Source organism: Pangasianodon hypophthalmus, chromosome 11 (assembly GCF_027358585.1).
Source record: "Pangasianodon hypophthalmus isolate fPanHyp1 chromosome 11, fPanHyp1.pri, whole genome shotgun sequence".
Classification (NCBI taxonomy): domain Eukaryota; kingdom Metazoa; phylum Chordata; class Actinopteri; order Siluriformes; family Pangasiidae; genus Pangasianodon; species Pangasianodon hypophthalmus.
This window is the reverse complement of record NC_069720.1, coordinates 10,059,763-10,082,205: the sequence shown is the minus strand read 5'-3', so window position 1 is coordinate 10,082,205 and position 22,443 is coordinate 10,059,763.

Here is a 22,443-nt window from a genome sequence, read left to right as displayed (position 1 = left end):
CTATAAACGGATAAAAGTATGACGTGCCATTCTTTATGAAATTTAAAATTTGTAATCTTTGGCAAATTGCTTTAGCATAAGAGGAATAAAACACTTCAGGATGTGCAGTTAGTGGAAAATATTCAACTCCTGTGTGGTATCACACCGCCATGATGTTGATTGTTTTCCTATAACAGCACTCCCTAAAGTATATTATTATTTACATATTCTGCACACTCAATATTTAAGCAGTCCAATTTGGAAGACAGCATAAACTATTTCATTGTACCTAACTGTAATTACTAAATAATGTTCTTTAAACTGAAGAATTCTTTCATCTTCAGTAGCTGTTTTATTCTGCTCAGGGTCAGCGTCAGGGTGGATCCGGAGTCAATCCCAGTAACACTGGCTGCAAGGCGGTAGAATTCACCCTGAATGAGACTCCGGTCCATCACAGGGCAGCATGCACACACATTCACACACAATTTAGCATCCAATCTAACTATCTGCATGTTTTTTTGGACATTAGGAGGAAACCAGAAAACCTGGAGGAAACATGGGGGCAGCATACAGTATGCAACAGACAGTAAGCAGAGCTATGTGGTACACATTTGTTAAGGATAAATGACCCTTGATGAATGAAAAATTAGAGGCACAGTTTGGCTGGAAAAAACAAAACAAAACACAATATTCCCCCTTAATATTCCCCCTTGTGTAACTGATCAGCCAAGACACTTAGATGCTGAAATACTGGCCAAGTTCCCAGGTGAAAGTCTTTTTCTTTGTATCAGAAGCTTATAAAACAGTTAAAAATATGCAAATTAGAATACAGCCCTAATTACTAAAACAACAATGAATCCAAATATCTAATAACATCACCTCTGCTGATGGTAATATAAGGAATTATGAACATCATGGTGTATCTTAAAACTAATTATCAGCACATGTCTAGCAGGGACAGAGCTGAGACCAGATGCACTTTATATTAAATCAACTAGAGCAATTAGCATGACGTACTTCTGTGATATGGAGCGACGTGATTTAATAAACATCAGACTTCCGCTCCTTATTGCTCCATATGATCAGCTGGGAAGATATGTTACATTATGTGAGCACTCAAGTTTCTGAAGTAGCTACTTCTCAAGAAATATGTTAAGATCTGAGTACATGTAGCTGGCAGCACCTTGTTTGAGAGCTTATAAAAGACCAAAACTGTTTGCTCTCTGGGTTTGTGGCGGAGAGGAGGGTTAATAGCAGGTGATGAGCTGCAAGAAGACAAAGAAGGCCTAATGAAAGATAAAACTGTCTGCTGGATGCACTGCCAAACTCTCTTGTCTCGCTTGCCAAGGGAATGTTATGCAAAAAAAAGTGTAATTTGGTAGGCGGTCCTACCTCTCCAGATTAGTAATTACGACCCTATTTGCTGGAAATGAAAGAAAACATCTTTTCCTTTCAATGTATGTCGCTCCAGGCTGTCAAGCTTTTGATATGATGTGTAATGAGGGTGTCACAATGATACTGAACATTTTCCCACTGACACTGAACATACTGGTACAGACCACCAAACAATACATGACTGCACTAACAGTAAACACTTAATGTAACAAAACAAAGATATTAAACATCAAAATAACTGGCATAAATAACTGGCAATAAACTGTGGGGTTTACAGGTATTCATGTTATCGTCTTTTTGACCAAGGCTAGTGTATCACTGTAGTCCGTGTTATAAAAGTACTGACAATAAACCTGAAAAAAATACTGACATCCAATTGGCCTCCCATGTATGATGATATACATAAACTCTCTGTCCACTTTAACAGTTACACCTGTACCTCTGCTTATTCATGCAATTTACCAATCAGCCAATCAGCAGTGCAACACTTCAATGCAGATACAGGTCAAAAGCTTCAATAGCTTTTACCGTGCCCTGGTTGTTGGTGCCAAATGGGCTGGTTTGATTATTTCAGAAATTGTTGATCTCTTGGGATTTTAAGGCAGAACAATCTTTAGAGTTTCCACAGTATGGTGCAAAAAGCAAAAAACTTCCAGTAAGTGTCATTTCAGTGGGTGGAAAACCCTTGTTGATGATAGAGGTCAGAGGAGAATGGCCAGACACGTTTTACAACTGTGGTGAACAGGAAAGCATCTCAGAATGCACAACTCATCAAATCTTAAGGCAGATAGGCTTGATTTGGCTTCAGAAAATGCTGCTCTGTCCACTGAATAAAAATAAATTGAACATTAAGAGACTTAACAGCTGTTGAACTGCTTTAAATTCTAGCTTATTGAATGATAATTCATGCCCTGCTGAAAAAATCCAGCTTAGTCTGATCAGCTACCAAAAAACAGCCGGACCTGGTCAAGCTAGTTAACCTTTCTCATTTGGTAAGGCATTTTCCAGCTTCTTTATTAATTGACAAAACTGATCAATAAATGTTTGAGATTTTCTAATTGCCATACTATTTTCTTAAACCGCTACAATATCACAGTAGTGGTTACCAGCTGGCTTCCGTAGCAGGGAGCTGGAGAGACTAAGTTAGATTTTTCAGCAGCAGTAATGCTAACATTGTTTGGTCACATCCGATCCAGTGCTGATCCAGAAACCACCTCAACTCCACATCTGACTCCAGTCTGCACATTATATATTTCACACTCACTTGATTACTGACTGCACCTGTCACTTTTTTCATGCTCATTTGTTCTGTGTGTTTAACCAATGCACTCACCTTCAATCTATGCAAGGTTTTGCCATCTTCCCACGCATTACTGAGCTTTAAATCATTGTATATTATTACTGGTTTTGACCTCTTTCTTTTTTGTCCTCCATTGATTGCCCTGCATATGTTCTTATTGCCTGATTGATTGAACTCCCGCCTCCTGTTTACGTTTTTGTCTGCTGAATTTGGATTTGAATATAAGACGTTCACACTTACATCCTACTGCTTCCACTTCATGACATGTTTACACTGGTAACTTTTAAAGCAATGAAACAAAAATTTTAAATGGAAACTAGCATATCTCGCCACAACACTTGTTTCCACACTAAACTGCACAAACCTCGTTTTCATTGTATCTGCATTATTTGGGAATATGTTTGCATTTTAATACAACTGTTCATTGAACCTTAACTACTTCACTATCATTAGAGTGGCCAAGTGGCATCCCATTGTCAGCTACCAAGGGCTCTATGTATAAAAATACGCATATTTATGGGCTGTACACTATATACCTACATAGTGTATCTATAAGTTGCATGGATAGGTGGTAAACTATAATTGCATCCTTATATGTAGTATAAATAAGCATATATTATTAAGCATATGCGATTGTACAGGGATATATAAATATGTATAAATATATATAAAGCTCAGACATTAACACTGCAGCAGAATGTGTGAAATGATCTGTTATGTCTCTTTAAAACTGAAGGTCAAAGGCCAGTTTTACAGACTCAATACTCCTGCATGCAGTGCATAATATTTCATTTTCATTTAGTTGAACAGATCGGGCTTTGAGTCATCACTCCCACACACAGGTTCCAGACAAAACAATTCACTTTTAACTTTTCACTCACAGACAAAGAAACCATAATGTTTCTCTCTCTCTCTCTCTCTCTCTCTCTCTCTCTCTCTCTCCCATATGTGCATTCCTCCATCGTCTCTCCTCAGGACTCCCTACAATATCTTCAAATTCCGAATAGTTTAAACAAATAGAATCTCTTGATGATTCCCTCTTCCCTATCTGTCTTTTACTATCTTGTAACTATAGGTAAGCCACTTCTACTTTGAGACATTAGCATTAGCTGGTGATTAGTTTACATACATGACTGTCTTCTGGGTAATGAGAAGCTCTGAGAAAAATTGGAGTCCTAAAATATTAGCTAGCTAGAAAAAAATCCCAGACCCTAATATAAACCCCAAACATCTTCACTGAAAGCAAAAAAAAAAAAAAATGCTGGCATACTATATATGCTACAGAAAGTATAGGATATGATGTTTTTGGCTGAAAAACTTGACTATTTCAAATTTCTTTCAGGTCTTTAACAAAAAGTAATTGCTTTACAATACATGTTTTTTTTAACCTGTTCCTTGTTGATCATAAACAACAGAAGACTGTTCCAATTCATTTTTGTCAAATGACATTAAGGTGATGTTAAACTTTGTCTGCCATACAAGTCCCTGTGATTGAGCTGTTACTGTTGAAATGATAACATATTAGAAAGAGTACATTAATATAAACCTGTGATTTGATTTACAGCCAGCACTACTGACAGAACTGCTGTTACAGAAAACAGTAATGTGGTATAAGAAGGCATTAATTTTATTTTATTTGCAGTCATTTGAAATTGACTCAACTTCCCCCTCATCTGGGCTAATATGACCAAGAACTTTTTTTTTTTTAGCGTTGCCTATCCATGAAACTATTTTATCTTTTACAACACAAAAATGCTGATCCTGCTCCGTTCTCCACTAACTGGATAAACAGTTCAGCAATTCAGGAAAGAGAGCGAGAGAGAGAGAGAGAATCACCCACAAGGCTGATAACAGACAGACTGTGAAAGTGTCAGTGCTGTTACTTCAGATTCAGATTCATACTTCTGTTACTGTCTCAGCTTTGTGTGTGTGTCTGGGTGTGTGTGTGTGTGGTGTGTGTGTGTGTGTGTGTGTGTGTAGGATTCACACCTCCAGCTGTCATCAGCTCACTGGAGTCCATCAGCTCAAACGCAGATTGCATATGGCACTGTCTGGAACACACTCATCTTTACATACATACGTGAAGGTAAGAGCTGTACACTATTACATAAAAAAATCCCTAACTACATCTAATGATATTTGTATTGGGAAAACATTAATTACAGTCAGCTCCTGAATTATTAACACCATTCAAGAGATTGGGCAAAATGACTGATGCACCTAAAGAAACTGTATAACAAATATATACCCGTGAGAATGTTGTAGGTGTAATGAAAGGTTAGCACAGTACAAAGTATCCAGAAGAAAACATGTTTTGGACAAAAACCCTTCATCTGCTGTACAAAGAAAGTGAAACTGTAAACTTTTTGTTTCGGAGATAATAAAGATTAATCGTTGGGCTCCTGCACAACTAAGGTAATGCATATAAAATACATAAGATATAAAGTATAATGGATATAAAACACATAAGCAATTAAAAATACCATCACATGCACTGCCTCTGCTGAGCACAGACACTGTTACACTGGATTTAATCACCCGCATGGATGTAAACAATGCTTACATGAAGGTATTATGTGGTGTCAGGTGGCTGTGTTCAAGTTTCTCTAAAAGATTTGTGTTATAAATGTTGAAATATTCCCTGAAGCTGTCTAGCTTGAAGTATTTCGCTAAATGCTGTCATACCTGTGAAGTGGCAGCGTGCTCACATAGTACCAGAATTGTTCTATATATGGATCTACAGCATTTTTTTTTTAAGAACACAGACTCCAAACTTTTGAGTGATGTACATTAAGGAAGAATTCAAAAGTGTTTTTTGAGGCATAGGATTTAGTCAAAACTGTCAAAACAAGTGATTAAAAAAAGAAGATCTTGGTAATGCAGCTGACTGTACTTCACTTCACTCTTATAAGCTAATAGAGTTTATAAAAAAGAAAACAAGACCATCTGGTTACCTTGGTGATATCAATCTGCTATTTTAAACACAGCAGATTTGGACATTTGGGCTTTTTTTTTTTCTTTTCAGGATTGTCTTCAGCTGAAACAACTGTATGAAACCCTGATATGTCCCTAATGGACAAATCCCACCACAGAAAGAGGGACCAATAATAATAATGATATATGATAGGTTTTCCTGTCGTTCCTCATGAGAAAATGAAAGGGCACCATGTAATAACTATAATTATCAACATCATTGTCAATAAAACAATTTTTGACAGATTCAATTAGACCATTCCAGTTTTCAGGGTGGTTCAGAGCTCACATACTATGATTGATAGTGTACAAGAAAACATCAAGCATTATTTTGATCAAACGTTATGAAAGCCAAAAAGAAAGGCATGATGAATGGTTGACAGGTTGAGAAAATACAAAAATCTGTCCAACTACTACTCTTCTAGATTCCTTAATTGATAACCAAACTTATATTTAAACTACAGTTCCCAGATTATCTGCTATAAACATTTATATCACAGCACTATTGAATTCTCATATCTGAAGGTGTGAATTAATTTTCTTTAACAGCATGGCTCTGACAGTAGTTATGGCTATAATTCAAATGATTTACATTAATATATTTATCATATCTATATGTATTTATATATTTACATTTATTAATATAAAAATGGTTTATATTAATGAACTAGTTCTATTGTTTCTATTGTAACGGCTCATTCACAGGGACTTGCCTGGAGGATGCTCGATGTAATCTAATCCTAGCTTACTGTAAGGAGATGTTTATATAACTTTTTTATTCCTTACATATCAGTGGAAGCTAGCTAGAGTAGGAATGGCTTACACTTTTGTTTCCTTCTTCTGTCACAGTGAGGCAGAGTCAATAGGATACAATTGAATGCAGTTTATTGAACAAATCAAAATTGTGAATCAGAATTATAGTTGGGGGGACAGAGATCAAAACCAACAGCCAATAGGCTAATGTAGGCATGACAGATAGAGAAATCAAACAAATAAAGCAGCTATCGATACTGTAGAAACCAACAAACAAAGCAGGCTCAGAAATGGATGAAGGGTGACACAATGGCAAGACTTCGCAAAGGGAGCTGGTAAGAGTGGTAGTCTATATGGAGGGTCTAACTGACACAGTGAGGGACATGTGATTGTGATAGCTTGGTGACTGGGAGCTAGCTAACACCAGGAATGGTGTAGGATTGAAACTGTAGTTGGGAGTCTGGACTGGAGCCAGTTAAGGTCTGGGTATGACCAATTAAGGTATGAGTATGAGGAAATCTGTCCTTGCCACATGTAAAATATAAATATATTAAATATACCTAGCTAGGGGTGTCATGTTGGCACAGTGCCACCTCGTGGCTCCAGGGTCCCTGATTTGATCCTGAGCTTGGGTTACTGTTGGTTTGGAGATTTGCATGTTCTCCTCCTGTCGGTTTCCTCCAGGATCTCCTGTGTCTTCCCACCTCCCAAAAACATGGCAGTAGGTGGATTGTGAATGAGTGTGTGAATGTGTGTGCGCATGGTGCCCCATTCCATTCAGGATGTATTCCTGGCTCATACACAGTGTTCCCGGGATACACGCAGGATACTCTGCGACCCTGACCTTGATAAAGCAGTTACTTATGATGAAAGAATGTATGCAGATACTGTATCTATCTGGCTAGCATTAGACTACAAAGTTGCCATTGAAGTAAGTTAGATAAACATAAATAGCTAGATATATATTTTGGTAGTTAGCTAGGTGTATCACTGTGTAAAATGTAAAAAGACTTAAATAAAATGAAGTAATAAATCTAGTGTTACCCTGAGATGCTCTTTCTGCAATAGCTGAACATAGATAAGCTGGAAAGCTCGCTAGCTCAACATTGTAACTTAGATGAGATCCCCACTCCAGGTAGGACCACTACAGTTACAACAATGGCATGTACAAGAGTTACATGGAAAAGAAAAACAGATCAAATCTGATTTGATCTGATCCTGCATAGAGGCTAATTTCGGTCTGATAATGAGAGTATCCGCTTGACTCGTTCCTAATTTTAGTTGATGTGTTATTGTAAATAAAAGTGTTTTAGGTCTTGCTAGATTTGTGCCTATACTGTAAAAAAAGTTCATTGAATTTACTTAATTCAAATGCATTCATCGGTTCCACAGGATCGAATTGAGTTACGTTGACAGGATTGGTTTTCGTACATCCAACATGATTTGATCATGTCTTTTCAAAGCGCTGAATAAAATCAATCTCTGCACTCTCACCTGAACTGAACCGAGGAGCAACCCCAGGGCACTGGCGTTACTGCAACAGCCACATTACCACTGCACTATTCAACCACATGTAAATGGGTTACGTTAATACTACGTGAATTGCTCACACTCACTCTACATAATTCAATCTAGTAATTAGAAACGTGTTTATATTAAAGTTTAGTATAAGCAATTAAATCACATTTTGATGAGAAAACTTAATAGTTTTATCTAAAGTATATGTAATATGTTCTCTTAAATCTGACTGACCAAATATTCCATTTTTTCAGCGTATTACATATACTGTTTATCATATTTCGTAATTACCCCTATCATATTGTGCATGTTCTGCAGATAATCTGAATCTTTGGATTAATTTGTGCGCCGTGGGTAGACATTTATTAAAACCACACTGTGATATGCTCAGCTGGGCCTGATAAATTGCAAACATATGACGTTTGTAAATGAAAAGTGATACATGTAATAAGGACTTTTCTTTTTAACAAACTGCCTCTGCTTCAGCAGCACAACTTCTGATGTGAATGAAGAGCTCAGATCTCTGCGAGACTCCCTTTGAGAAGCTCGCTAATTAGGGAAATGCAGGAATTTATTTAAAGCATATTGAGAGAAGGGTGGGTAGCCTTCATGCATGTGTGTGTTAGAGAGAGAACGAAACCCACACCCCTGTAAAAAGAACCTGAGCAGAGTTATGTACTGTTCTTACTCTTGACATTTACACTACTGTTGCTCTCAGAGATGAATAATTCAACGCTCATAATTAGTGCAAATTCCCCTGCTTCGTAACATCTGAATCCTGTTACAAAGATACATTTAACTTGACGGAATTTGCTAAAAAAAAGTGTCTCAGTTGAAGCAGCGGGTCAAAGGTCATCTCATTATGTCTTTGATTAAGGAAGTAAGTCATGTTTAAAGCTGGAGGTTGTATTTGATTCCGTTTGCGGCGGAATAAATCCAACGTTAAGTTAGCTGTGGTTGAACCACCACTATCCAACATTTGTTCCGGCAAATGTGCATTTTGAAGGTCAGTGACCTCTGAATCTGTACTCAACATGTTAATCAGGTTTTATGTGGCAAAGTGGAAAAACAGAAAAGTTATTATTAGAGAAGTTAGTCATGTTCTACTTTTATGTATTTGGCCTTTAAACAAACCACCATCTACAGCTACAGTATACTGATACTGATGACTTGTAAATTGCAATCCATATGACAATACAAATAAAACAGGATGGTTGTGCTGTTATAGAAAAATAATCAATGATGGGGTCGTGTGATGCCACCCCAAGGTTGATTGTTTTCTAATAACAGCATGTCCCAAAGTATTTTATTCCCCTTGTACCACAGCAATTTGCCAATGATTACTTTTTTATGTGCTGATTAAATAGTAACACTGTACTTTTTTTTTTTTTTTTTTAAATCTGTTTTAGTTACATATAATGTTGTGGAACATCCACAAAACATGTTACTTCCTGTTATTATTTACATTATAAAAGCTATAAACAGTAGTTCCCTCTCCAGCAGCTTGTTACTGAGACACCATAAAGTCCACCATTCTGAAAACTTTCCAATGTTGGAAAACTGTGATTGTGGCAGAACTACTGTCAGAGCTGCTGTTAATTAGAAAAGTAATGAACACCTTCTGGCCAATTAAAATCGAGTATTCAACAGTGCAGTGTATAAGAACCATTAACACATACTCCCTATGAACTCCTAGATCTGATGTAAAAATATTCAGACATTCCCAGTACCAGCCAGGGGAGGAGAGGTTACACTTCAATTCAATTCAATTCAATTTATTTGTATATTGCTTTTAACAATGGACATTGCCACAAAGCAGCTTTACAGAAATACATAAATTCAGGATCTAAATTGTAAATTTATAAATTTATCCCTAATGAGCAAGCCAGAGGCGAGGGAGGCATGGACAAAACTCCCTGAGACAATATGCGGAAGAAGCCTTGAGAGGAACTAGACTCAAAAGGGAACCCATCCTCATCTAGGTGACAATGAATAGTGCAATTATACATAATTCCCTTCTGTAACTGTGTACTATATTCAAAAAATACAATTGTGTAACCAGGAAATTCATTATAGTTTACACATGAAGTCTATTTTGTTGAAGTTATTAACTGTTCAATGATGGAGACTTGAGTGCAAAACTGTTCATGGCAAATTGCAGTCCTAAAGATATCATAGCAATTATAGTCCTAAGTCATCGTAGCAAAAATTTTAGTATCAATTGCAGTCCAAAGCAATCTTCATGGTTTCTAAGTGGTACCATCCACACTAATCTCATGTGTCTTTAGGCTGTCCGTATGGGGCTATCCTCAGCAGCAGTGAGTGATTTCCACGTGATGAGTACTCCAATCAGAAGTAGGGCATCAGGCTGGATCAGGCAGGTCGAGAGAGCAGAAGGGGTCAGGATCACTGATATCTCAGGAGTAGGACACTTGCTTGGTTCCTTCAAATGTTTCTTCTCCCCATGTTTCCTTTGGGTTTGCTCATAGGGGATATGCTTTTCATTCCTCTCCCCTTATTATTCCCCTCTTCTCTTCCCTTCATTCCTTTACTCTCTTCTTCACCTCTTGCCTCTTTTCCTTAAGTTCTTATCTGTATTCTATTGCCCTCACTTTCTCATCACACTCTTCTCTTCTCCTTTATTCCTCATGTCTTTCTAATGTCTCTCCTGTCATTCATAGCTCCACCTTTCTTCTCTTCTCATGTTTCCTATCCTGTTATTTTTGTTAGCTCTTTATTTCTCTCTCTTTATTATAATTTTTTCTTTTCTTTTCTTTCTCTCTTTCTCTCACCACTTGTTCTCTTCTCTTTCTCTTACTTTTTTTCCTCTTACTGTTCTCTTCTTATCTCCTTTCCATCCTCTCGTCTCCCCCCCTTTCCCTCTCTATCCTATTTATGTATTTTCTCTTTTCTTTGCTCCATACTATTCCTCCTATTTTCAACTTTTTCTTTTGTTGTCTGCTTGCCCCATGTCATCTCATCTCTTCTTCCTCTCCCTTGTTCTTTTCACTTTCTTTGTACTCTCCTCTTTTTCATCATCTATTCTTAATTTCCACTCTTCCTTCTCTGACACTCCATCCCCCTTTCCTCTCTACATTTGAAATGCTCCTGTTTTGTGCTAACAGCTGCGTTAACATGACAATACTCCTGGACATCATCTCTCTCTTTATCTCTCTCTCTCTCTCTCCCTCTCTTTCAGTGTGACCTCACTGCAGGAGTCTCTTCATTCACCAGGATTGTTTACATATTCATGACCTTAGAGCACAGATTATCTAAAAGCAAGTGCTGTGTTCTTATCTGTATGTGTGTGTGTATGCACACTTGTTTGTAGACGGATGCCCTGTTAAAAAAAAGGGGGGGCGGGGGTAGTTAAAGTATTCATAGCTGACTTAACATAAATGCCTGGTTATGTGTGAATGTGATATAGACAGATGTGCACTTTAAGGTATTCCTGCATGCACAGCTGACAGAAGGTGAATGTATGTGTGTGTGTGTGTGTGTGTGTGTTGGCACATGCATTATATAACAGCAAGTCAATTTGTGATTGTATATTATTATTGTATATTTTGTGCGTGGCTCTGACTATATGCTGTAATAATTATGTATGCATATGCAGGGTTGCAAGGTGAAAATGTACATTACTCACCGATGACAAGCCTAAACTAGCACATGAGAAAAGACGGAGACATGATATACAGGATGCTATGTGGAAGTTTGAAGTCTGTAATTTAAACCATGTTTGCGTAATTTATCTCAAACCAAAACATGTTACAGTTCCATTATGTAATGTTATATTGGCTGTGGTTATAATTATAATGTACTGAATTAACATGGTAATATGGCTTATGGCTTATCAGTAGAAAAAAAAAGTATTGTAACTATGATAAATGTGTGTGTAACGAAAAAAGTAAAAGTATTGTGAAAAAGTAGAGTATTGTGTATTTATTGTGTTATGTGTATCACTTGTAGATGCAACTGGAATGAAGCCAAACTGATGAGAGATCAGTACAGTGTACTTTCTTTCTCTTTCTGTCTCTCTTTCTCTCTCTCTCACACACACACAAACACACACACACACCATCTCACTGTATTCTACATGTGTTCATCGTTCATCGATTTTTCTCCCTTCTCAGTCTTTACATAAGCCAGGTTGCCATGTAGCTGGAGGCAGTGTCACTGGTGTAAATATAAACTAATTCTTCCCCTGAAAACGAGGCAAGAGAAAGCGAGCTTTAATCGCAACCTTTCACACCCTCTGCTGCTACAGGTTCCCCATGGTTGCATACAAACACACACACACACCGGCTCAGGTCTAATGCAGGAGAGATGATTGTGGCTAAGAGCCTGTGGTGAGGGAGTTTCAGCTTGGAGAAGAAGTTTGGAGAGTTTGGAGAGAAGCTGCAAGAAGTGTGTGTTCCTGCTGTTCAGGGGCATTGAGACCGCAGGCGATGGACGTTCTCGACTCTGCACACCTCACACACACTCTTCTCTAGAGAGTCCTGTACTGATGGTGTTGTTTGCTTTCCTTGCACATATATTCTCTTTGAATTCTCTTGCAATGTTCACAGCAATCTGATTTTTTGGTTGGTTGGTTTCAAATGTGTAAGCAATAATTTAACTAAAATCTTTCACAGTGTTGCTTTAACTCCTGATATACTTGATCAGCCAAGACATTTAGTGTCTGAAGTTTGGTTCTTTAGTGTGCAATGGCGCTATGAACTATTGTTGTATTGGCCAACTGGCAAGCACGCTTAACCCGAAGAAACCATTGTGTGCAAGTTGTCAACTTTTAGGACGTTGGTGCTGTCCAATGACACATCACCTACCTTATCACCTTTTTAAACCAGTTCCCTTTGAGCCATTCCCTTTGAGCCTCTGGCACAGCTCGACCCGACCCACCACCTCTCAATGTACAAGGAAAACATGCATCAAGACTCTTCTCTGAACCGGTAGTGGAATAAATTACCCTGAGCTGTCCAAACAGCTGAGTTACTGTCTGTCTTCAAATGAAGTCTGAAGACCTACCTCTTCACTAACCACTTAAATGATTGCTCATTTAAAATAACCTAATTTGTACTTTGGTTTTGTTGCTGTACCAACTCATTTTCATACTCAAACTCCTCACTAATGGGGTTTTAAATTAATAATGTTCTTGGACCCTAACCTATTTGTACTAGCATGAGTATATGTTTTTCATGAAGACTACAAAGCACTTCTGTAAGTGGCTCTGGATAAGGGTGTGTACTAAATGCTGTAAATGTAAATGTAGTTATGTATTTAACTGTGCGTCCACAAAACTTGCATAACCATCCTTTTGTCCTGTTTATAGATATTGAATTGATATTGAAATTACTGAACACCTCAATGTGGGTTAATGCAAGTACGAAAGTTAACAAAGCTATCCTTGCTGCTATAAGCTTCACTAGTAAAGGTAGCTACATATATTAGCTTTTAGGTCAAGTGCAAATTTTATGAAGCAAACACCAGACACCAAACATCTCTTGACTAATTGATTGCATATGGGGTACGTTGGGCCAAAAATAATGCAGTAAGTTTGCAGTATGTTTATCAGTAGTTTTTGTGTTTAGCCATGCATTCTCATGTGTTTGCAAGACACCATCATTTTGACAAAGCTTAATGCTGATATTGAATAATTCAAGTGTCAAATGTATTGTGGATGGAAAGTTTGTTGAACTGAAAAATCCATAATTCATTGTGACAAGATAGTGATGTTGGATTGGGTGACTCGACTGCAAGTTTCTATTTTAACTACAATACTCTATTATCTGGTTCTGAATAAATGAGGCGAGGAATGGATAATACATGAATTTTTTTTTCCATGAGCAATGCCTAATATGGATGTTTGTACTAAGTTTGCAAAAAAAAACCCTGTGGTAACTGAGCTAAGCTAACATTAGTAAACATTAGTATATGATGTATTTAATTTCTCAAAACAGTGAAATCAGTCTTATAAATTGAACCAACTAATGTGTCTATGTTGATTAATCTAAATTAAATACTATAATCTCTTTGAATGTTGAAATGATGTCATATGCCTTACTCGGGGATTTGGAGATCTTCCCAACTTACCTATTTGGAGGTGGGAAATTCTGAGTTAAGAGCTTTAGTCAATTGCAGCATTAGGCTAAGCACATGTTATCCAAACAAAGTACAACATAGTGCAAATAACTATTGATAGATTGAGCTATTGATACATTTAATCTTATGACTAGCTATCACTGGTTATCATTAAAATTCAATATTCAGCACATTTCAAGCTCTCATTGTCATTTCAAGTTAATTCTACAAGCTAACTTGAATGATTTTCCCACAAATGCAATTCGGTTCTTCAAATTCTTAGAACTGAAAAACAGCCTAAAGTAACAGTCTATATGATTTGTGCATAAATAAAGCTACACTCACTTCACATTGAATTCCTTCATTCTGCAGTATTGTGCTTGGGTTGAAAGGCTTTGATCAATTATTAAAAGATCTGTGTCTTAACTAGTTTCACAACTGCATTTTCTCATAATGCTTTTTGCTTCTCTTCTCCTCGGGTTCTCTCGCCCTTCACCCCCTGCTCCATCCTCCAATTATCATATTTCCAACACCTTGACTCCAGTAAAATGCTTCATGCAGATGATGTGTGGGCTGAGTGATATGGTGGTCTGCTGTTGTTAAGAGAGAGAGAGAGAGAGAGAGAGAGAGAAAGCTTGTCAAATGTGCAATTAGAAGAGGGCTTTTTCAGTGCTTTTCTGGCATTTCACAGAATATGATATCACCCACAGAGAATTTCCTGCTGCCTGTATTTTTGGACACCATGTACCCAGGAGAGTGTAGCAGACTCACAATAGAAATGCTCCCTTTTAAGAGAAGACTTTCTCTCTTTGAGCTGCTCAGGAGCTCATTCACAAAGCTGTCCTAACCAGCGATATATTCTAGTCTGGAGTAGCGGGGATACTGTGACACTGTTACACTATATACCCATAACACAGGTCACGGCCCAAACCAGGATCCAAATTTTTAGTCTGAATATTTCAATCCACACCCAGGACTGATTTTGGGCTTGTTCTGGGGAGCGGCTCATAATTGCAGGTTTGCTTTGGCATCGAAGAATTCCTTCCAAACCGTGGATCAATTTGCACAATTCCATATATCACTTTTATGCATGCAGGTTTGCAAAATGGCAGGCGTCAAATTAATCTTTTTTTTTTTTTAATTATTTTTCTTGGTACCAAAACTCAAGTGGTGAAAAACAGTGCTTTTTTGATACATGGCGTATCATCGTGCAGGAATACCTGCAGATGAGGAGTCGCTCTTGTATGAGATTATTTTTAGCCATGCAGGCAGGCAGGAGATGTGTGTTTTTCGCGATGCTTTCAGTGCAAGCACTTGCAAGGTGAGCCAATTACAGTTCTCACCTTAAAGGTCTGATGTTCTGAAAGTCTGATTTTATTTATCAACAGGGGGTTTCACCTCCGTTGATGGTAACAACCCTTTCCCTGCCATCACAAAATTTAAAACAGGAAGTAACATGACAGTCTTCCAAACCTGATGAGGATCGCACCATGGTTCCATGGAACCACCATTTTCAAGAGGACCAGGGATCTGTTCTCTGCAGTGAGCACAGGCTCACCACACCTGAAGATTGGAAACCCATCACCTGATCTTTTTTCCACAGTGTTCTTTCTTTCTACTTTCTCCATCTTTTACACTCTGCCTATCTCTCTCTCTCTTTCCTTAACTCTGGCTCAGTCTCCCTATCACTGTCTTCTTACCTCTCTGTTATCTCTTTCTCCCTCTCTCTATATTGGTCTGTAATTCCCTCCTCTCTTTCATTATCTCTTGTTTCATCTCTATTTCTCTTACTCTCATCCTCTCCTTCTGTCCCTTTCTCTCTCTTATCCTCTCCCTTTCTCTCACTCTTCATCCCATTTTTTGTTTTCTCTATCACTCACTGTATCTCCGTCCAGTTCTCCACTTTCTCTCCCTGTCCCTCTTTGAGAGATTTTAATCCTTCTCTTTCTATCTGTCTCTCCTTTCTTATATCTCATTCTGTCATTCTGTCTGTCCCTCTCATTTCTGTACTCCTGTCTTGCTTTTATTTCATTCACTCCGTCTCTCCCCGCTCAGTCTCTCCATCTCTCTTATGTGACGGATTCGAATATGGAATCCACCCACTCATGTTCTTTCCTCTCGTCTGAGTCCTTTCAGTGTTCTGAGCGCAGCTTGTCAAAGACCCACAGGCCACAGAGACACAGCAGCAGTGCAGAAGCCAACATTAACAACAGCACAGGATATGAAAGTGTGCATTTTATTCAGCACTTTCAAGCCATGTGATTATCACCATTGTTCGTCTCTGATCTCTGATTTGAAACGCACCAGCTCTGCAATCCCGTGTGGTGTGGTTTCAACCAAAGGTCTGATCTACGATCGGTTTTATGGTCTCGCTCCTGCTGGATAAGGGAAGCCGAGTGTGATCAGGAGCCAAGAAGGCAGAGCGTGTCCAGGCATGGCTCAGAGAGCAGGTGTCAGAGTTGCTTCAGCTTCCTTTCATTACTGGGGCTTTTCTGCACCTGCCAAAACATTCACAGCTTCGTCCTACACTCTGTCAATCACATCACAGCCCCTCAGACCAAACTATATACAGACCACAAAACACAAAGGTGTGTCTGAGTTCATATATAGAAACGTGGGTGGAAATGTCATTGAGTCCAATTTTTAAAATCTTAATAGAAAAATCGATTTATTCATTACTGGTAATGCTAGCTTTCCATTACTGTAAAAATATTTTTAAATAAAATATTCTAGAATACTTTGAAATTCAACAAATTGTAAGCAGTTACACTTATTTACAACAATGGGTCCCTGGTGGTCTAGCGGCTATGGATCCCTCGCTCTCACCGCTGTGGCCTGGGTTCATTTCCCAGGCAGAGAACCAAGCAGCCACTGGGAGTGTACTCTCATTGCTGGTCCCAGGCCTGGATATAATGGGAGGGTTGCATCAGGAAGGGCATCCGGTGTAAGACCTGCGCCAAAAGAAACATGCGGACCAATGATCTGCTGTGGCGACCCCTAACAGGAGCAGCCAAAAGAACAACAACAACACTAACTTACAACAATAAGTATACATGAAAAATATAACAGTCACTGCAGTGAAGTCTTTAGTGGTAGTTAACACTAGCCTGCTAGACAACATAACATTCTTTCATCCAGAAATAAATATGTTCTATTCATTTCCCAAAAATGGGTTGACGTGATAATCTGAACTGCCACACAGTTAGTGCTAAAAATAGCCGACATGTTTTCATGTGGAAATATGGACTAAATGAAGCAATAACCAGTTTAACAACTTTCTAACCACAGTTTATCTGCTTTTTGGTGATCTAAAACTTAACCCATACTTGTCTGTCTCCTCCAGGTGCACTGAGGTGAGTGCATAGATATATTTTTTTCTTAGATTTTTTTTAAGTATGAAAAAAATGCCACCTCAAACCCATTAACCCATTAATAAAATACAGTATTCAGAGTTTAACTCATTAGATTGCGGGGAAATAACAGTCAAAATCTTTTCCCTAAATTAGCGTAGGCTAAGCTGATGTGTGGACTGCTACATGATTCCTACAATCGGCTGTAAGCTGGGTGGTTTTCTATGGTATAGCATCACCATGTTCTCATCTAGGACAGGCCGCAATGCCAGTCATGAGCCAACAGAGAAATCCATGCCAATTTTTAAGGTATAGTCAAAAGGTCCAAGTCCATTTAGGCATATCTTGTCCAAATGTACAGATTACAGCCACTTTACAGCTCAGAAGACTGGGGATTTTCACTTTCAGCCCAGTTACACATTATTACGTGCCACAGTAGTCTATAAATCAGTGCTGTAATCAGCAATATAGATACTTTGCATGCTACATGCCAATAATGATAATTATTTTGGCTTTGATGTGGTATGGAATAGTAACCTCAGGGCAACATGTCCACTTGGACATGGACCAGCTCACACACAGCAACACACACACACACTTATATATATATATATATATACACACACACACTTGCTGTGGCAGCTGGGGCTGAGGAGGTGCAGCCATGTGCCAGAAATGCACACGATAGCTCAGCGTTTCTCAATGACAGTCACAGCCCAAAATTAACAGAGCACTAGAGTTCATAATCTGTGTTTCATGTTGCATCTGAAGTTGATTTTGGAGTGTCATTCTTTCACTGCCAGTTAGATGACAGCAGAAATGACTAAATTGACTACACTGTGTTACTTTTGGGGTCCTTGCTCAGAAAAATGTGAATGTTGGATATTAAGACTTGTTCTCACTAAAATCTTACTTCAAAACATTTTAAACTAACATGGTTTGGTGAAAATAGTACTTTGGATTGCACTGGAGCTATGAGACTATGAGAATGTTATTCTAACACAGTTGTGTCTTTGACATAACAAAGGGCTTTCCAGGACAATACCGCCTTAAACTGGATCTGAAATCTATACACATTTTATTGCACATAACACACAACACTGCTTTTTCTAGGGAACACACTGCAGTGGACACTTACAGCAGTGACAGCTGGTCATGATAGTAGTCAGGATATATGTGCAATTTGTGTTTTGATTGCACAATGTATGCTTAGTTTATCTACATTTAGTTTTTCCTCCAAAAACATTGTAGGGAAAAAAAAAGGATGACAGAGTAATGATCCACTTTGTTCACATTCATCACATTGCATTTCACACACACCTGCCCAATCGTTGCATTTCACATGCCAGTAGATTATTCTAGGCCACCACCTAAACCAGAGTTGTCAAATTTAGTCCAAAAGTTGTCAATATTTATGTGGGGAATGTTATGCATATTCAGAGTTGGGTTACTCATGTGCTTAAGTAGATTTTCTGGGCTCCACATCAAGATGATGCAATTTACCTGCATTTAGTTCATGCCTCCAGGGTTGCCAGATTTCTTAAGAGAAATCCCCCTCCAAAACTCCCCCAACATCATAAAGGAATGAAGGGAAGGGAAGACAAGAAGGGACTAATAAGGGGAGAGGGATAAAAAAACATATCTCCTGTGAAAGAACCAAGCAAGTGTCCTACTCCTGAGATATCAGTGATCCTGACCCCTTCTGCTCTCTCGACCTGCCTGATCCAGCTATGATATCTTTAGGACTGCAGTTTGCCATGAACAGTTTTGCACTCAAATCTCCATCAGTGAACAGTTAATAACTTCAACAAAATAGACTTCATGTGAAAACTAATGAATTTCCTGGTTATACAATTGCACTTTTTGACCATGTAGCACACAGTTACAGAAGGGAATTGTTTATAATTGCACTATCCAGTGCACCCAGATGAAGATGGGCACCTTTTGTGTCTGGTTCATCTCAAGCTCCCATATATTGTCTCAGGGAGTTTTTCCTTGCCACCATTGCATCTGGCTTGCTCATTAGGGGTAAATTTATCAATTTAAAGTGTATATCCTGAATTTATATATTTCTGCAAAGCTGCTTTGTAACAGTGTCCATTGTTAAAAGCAATATACAAATAAAAATAAATTTAATTGAATTGAAGTCTCTTGAGAAATGTCAGTGGCATCTAGACCACCTCCTTTTAACACAAGCGCTTGCCTTTAACCCCACAAAAATGAGGGATAGAAAATGCAGACTGAAAAAGAAAAGTGTGATTGTGCAATTCCAGTGGATTTTATGGAATTTATGCTATGATTAAAAATAGAGATGGTAACAAGCACTGTGCAACCCAAGAGCTCAAATTCTACATGCTTCTAATGCCACTGGTGTGGATTGAAACACTTGTTAAAATGGAAGCATAACTGCAGCGTGTGACGCACATCTCACACCCTTCGATAAATCTCATCAAGAATGCGTCAAGTGCGAACTGACCTGAATGGAGCTAAAGGACCACATAACATGGCCTCAGAATGAATCAAATACTCAAACCACAATGAAAAACCACATGGACCAGGAAACAAGTGCACTCATAGCACTTTAAAAAAAACATGTGAAAACACTATGTTTCAAACATTGGCAGTTTAAGTGTGATGTTCATTATTAGAACGTTTTGCTAAAAACAGTCTACATATAGTACAGTACAGACATGTATAGTACATTAACAAATTTTTTTCTATTATAATTATGGTGATTAGGGGCCATTGTTTAATATCATGAGAACACTTGAGACAGGGAAATACGGATGCCCAGTATAAGTTAGCTAATGAGCAAGACTATATAATTTAACTTATTTAACAAACAAACATAAAATCCTCAGGCATGCTGTTAAATTGCTAAAAAGACACTAATACCATTTAGCATCAACCAGCAAAGTGAACGTTTGTGGATTCCACACATCAAGACTCATCAGTATCACATCGCAAGTCATGAACTCCAAGCTATCACAAAATTGTGACTTCAGAAGTTGTCAACACTACATAAGTGTGCCAGTGATATTGAATCTTCTCTTAAACGCAGTGAACATGACCCCATTTTAAATGCAGCATGTCTTTTATAATTGTGCAAATAGATTATACTGGAACTTCCTGAGAGGACAAAAAAGCGGATGTAAATAGTCTGGTGTAGAGAGACTCACTTATGCAAGCGCACTCTCCACCTTTGACCATCAGAATTTTCTAACTGAGATTGCAGATCTGGTATTAATGCTTGTGCTTTTCATCTGAATGGATATATTTATAAGAGTGACCGTCTCAGACCTGCAAATGTTCTAGACACTGTCTATTTTCCATCAGGTGACTCAGCCCAATGCTTAGAGAGAGACGACTCCCTGTGGGAGACGACCTCTGACCTTGAGAAAGCAGCATTCAGAAAGACTGGTTTAAAAGAAAGTTTAAAGCTTTCGAGTCTCACAGATGTGTTCAGGTTCAGAAGCTCCCACAGAGAGAAAGAAAAGTCAGAGAAAGGGAGTTGGAACACATCCTGGCCTGACCTCATCTGGTGCACACGTGTGTGTATGAGTCTGAGAATTCACACATTGCCTCTTTTTATTGAAGCACACTCGGGTCGCACTCTTTCTTAGCACATCATTCACTCACACAAAGTCTTTTAAGTGTCACCTGAAACGTAGGCTTATTGTGACCTTGCCATAACTTCTGCTTTGATCTTCTCAATTTACACTTCCTTGTGGCTTTAATATAATAGCTGCTTGCTTTTTTTTTTTAGGAAGAATTGTATCAACTTTGTCTACACTCATATAACCTGCAGTTTATTCTTCAGGGCTTGTGCGAGGGTTGACTTATTGTACTAATGAAATCAGATCAAACACACTTTACCTTTAATCACTTCTGTCTACTCTTTAATAGAGGGGAGTTATAGACCATTTAAGGTGTCAAAGCCACTTTGTGACCTCTGACCTCCAGCAAGACTCGGGCTAATGAGTGTGTAGAAAATTAAGCTGGTTAATTTGTGATTCATGGCCTTGTTTGGAGTCCAGACTCCACCACTTTGATCATACCCATTAACTGGATTAATTATGGGAACTGAATTTGCCCTGATACATGATGCATGACACCTCATACTAATTGCAATATATCCAGTGGTGAAACTGCTTCACTGATTTGAGGCTGTAACATCAGAGCCAGAGTCAGAAAGCACTTGCGTAATCTCTTTGGTTTGGGCATGTATAGCTAGATTTCAGCAACAGTAGGAAGCAAAAAAGCAACTGTGCAACATTTGAATTGAGATTTTCTCAATTCAATGCAAATTATGCATGACTCACTAAAGTAGCAGATTCAAACAACTGGCTCAAATGAATCCTCAGAGCAATGTTACAGTGTGTGTGGTCAGACATTTCTTGTGTACCCCACTCACAGCTTTAGTTCCAGCATGCAATTAGTTCCCATTTACTACGTAATACACAAAAATGGAAGAAAAACATATAACCATGATATCATCTTATCCTGTTATATACAATCTCTCATTGAATTGAATATGTATAGAGACATTACAATGAAAAAATTAAGCTTGGATGGAAGTAGCAAAGATTGTTGCCACTGGTGACTGTATATAGCAAGTACGTTTAGATTACTTTGCTAATCTGCAGGTACGAATCCTAGCATGCAACATGTAAATGTAAACAAATTGTCATGCTAATTAGTGCATTAATTAATTTGTGTTTAACTAGTTAAGTTTCAAGGCTTTATATAGCTACTACAATTTCTCAATTGAACAAACAAAAAAAAACAGTGCACACCTATAAGAAACAACAGTAGTGGTCGCATCATAAGTGACACAAGAAACTTGGCACATGCTAGTGTGAACGTAGGGTAAGTTGTTTTGGATAACAGAATCAACCAAATGAATCAATTTTAACATGTTAAACAAGGAAAGTAGGAGGTGGAAACAAGGATCACAAGAACCACAGGTCAGCATACATGTAGGTTAGAAATGACTGTTGTGACAAACGTTAAACATGCATACATGCAAAGCAATATTTATTTAGCCCCATGCTTACACTATCACAGTTTAGCTATACATTTAGCATTCCTAAAGTT